This window comes from Argentina silus, assembly GCF_951799395.1.
Source record: "Argentina silus genome assembly, chromosome: 5".
NCBI lineage: Eukaryota > Metazoa > Chordata > Actinopteri > Argentiniformes > Argentinidae > Argentina > Argentina silus.
Window position 1 is genome coordinate 1279310 of NC_139659.1, and position 2500 is coordinate 1281809.

The window sequence follows — 2500 nt, forward strand, 5'->3', positions numbered from 1 at the left end:
GTGTGTGTGTGTGTGTGTGCGTGCGTGCATGTGCATGTGCATGTGCATGTGCATGTGCATGTGCATGTGTGTGTGTGTGTGTGTGTGTGTGTGTGTGAGTCAGAGAGAGAGAGAGGAAGCTTAGTGAGTAGGTGTGTTTCATTGATGTGACCTAAGAGTGTGTGACTGTGAGAACATCCTCTCCAAACACACACTCTTTAACTCTTGAACTCATCCTCAACAGGTCACATCAATAATCCGTGAGTGAAACATCAACTGAAATCCAACCAGACAAACAAAAAATGACTCCCCAAATATTTGTCCTCATGCCTCCGCCTCCCGTCTGTGTGACACAGTGACAGTGACACGTTTGGAACTCAGAGAGAGGCGGAACGGGGGGAAGCACTGTTCTATTTTAGAACCCTGCTGCAGAGCTGGAGCGATATTCTCTTTGACTCTGACTGGAAGTGGATCATGGCGGATACAAGTTCTGACTTGTATTACGGCAGCAGATACCCAGAGAAACCTGGGGGTGAGGTGGGGTGGGGGGGGGGGGGGTGGGGGTGGGGGGGGGGGGGAGCTGTCACGATGGAGGAGATCAGACCCACTGTAACACGCAGCCAGCAGCTACACCCAGGGAGAAAGTGAAACACCACTAGTAGTCACCAGGCAGGAGCTGTTGAGGCCTGTTAGGTTTAGGGTTTAGACCAGGGTTAGGGTTTAGACCAGGGTTAGGGTTTAGACCAGGGTTAGGGTTTAGACCAGGGTTAGGGTTTAGACAAGGGTTAGGGTTTAGACCAGGGTTAGGGTTTAGACCAGGGTTAGGGTTTAGACCAGGGTTAGGGTTTAGACCAGGGTTAGGGCCATAGTCTAAGTCTATAGGCTAGAAGTCTATAGGGGTTGGGTTGTTTTAAGGCTTGGATGAACAGCATCGAGCTGTAGAGGTAAGATATGGTTGGTTTCTTCGTGAAAAAAATAAATCTGAATAAAAGAAAGAAAAGCATTGATGGAGAGATCACAGACATGTGACATGTGAGAGTATTGTCTCTCCCTGACTGTTGAGAAGAGGCTCAGTCTGTCCCAGGGGAGGCTGGTGGAGGTAGAAATCGGAGGACGGGCTCATTGTAATGCATGGAACGGAACACGTGTTTGATACCATCCCTCATTCCATTCCATGCAATACGATGAGCCCGTCCTCCGATTTCTACCTCCACCAGCCTCCCCTGTCCCTAAGATAACCAGCGAGGACCGTGTTGTAGCCTCATGAAAACCTTGACACGACACTTCCATATATTGATCACCAATCACAGCCATACATGGCGACTTGGCCTGACCAATCAGCAACATCGATCCTGAACATATACCTTAGAGAGAGAGAGAGCCTCTGTGAATGAGTTCAATATCTGACATCAGCAGTGTCGGCTATGTTCCCTTAGCTCCCCCGTTTAAACTGAGATACCCCGATAGAACTAGATTACAGCTCTAGAAGAAACAGTGCAGAGTCACATTCATTCTGTCAGAAATCAATACTGGCCTCGTAAGAGAGGTGACTCAGAGGATGAGAGCCTGTACAACACAGAGAGAGGATGAGGGTCTGTACAACACAGAGAGAGGATGAGAGCCTGTACAACACAGAGAGAGGATGAGGGTCTGTACAACACAGAGAGAGAGGATGAGGGTCTGTACAACACAGAGAGAGGATGAGGGTCTGTACAACACAGAGAGAGGATGAGAGCCTGTACAACACAGAGAGAGGATGAGGGTCTGTACAACACAGAGAGAGAGGATGAGGGTCTGTACAACACAGAGACAGAGACGTGACTCAGAGGATGAGGGCCTGTACATCACAGAGAGAGGATGAGGGTCTGTACAACACAGAGACAGAGACGTGACTCAGAGGATGAGGGCCTGTACATCACAGAGAGAGGATGAGGGTCTGTACAACACAGAGAGAGGATGAGGGTCTGTACAACACAGAGACAGAGGATGAGGGTCTGTACAACACAGAGAGAGGATGAGAGCCTGTACAACACAGAGAGAGGATGAGGGTCTGTACAACACAGAGAGAGGATGAGAGCCTGTACAACACAGAGAGAGGATGAGGGTCTGTACAACACAGAGAGAGGATGAGGGTCTGTACAACACAGAGAGAGGATGAGGGTCTGTACAACACAGAGACAGAGACGTGACTCAGAGGATGAGAGCCTGTACAACACAGAGAGAGGATGAGGGTCTGTACAACACAGAGACAGAGGATGAGGGTCTGTACAACACAGAGAGGGGATGAGGGTCTGTACAACACAGAGAGAGGATGAGGGTCTGTACAACACAGAGAGAGGATGAGGGTCTGTACAACACAGAGAGAGGATGAGGGTCTGTACAACACAGAGACAGAGACGTGACTCAGAGGATGAGGGTCTGTACAACACAGAGAGAGGATGAGGGTCTGTTCAACACAGAGACAGAGACGGCTGGAGGAAGCGTTGGTGGCTCTGTCGTGCAGCTTCTAGGAGCCCAAGGT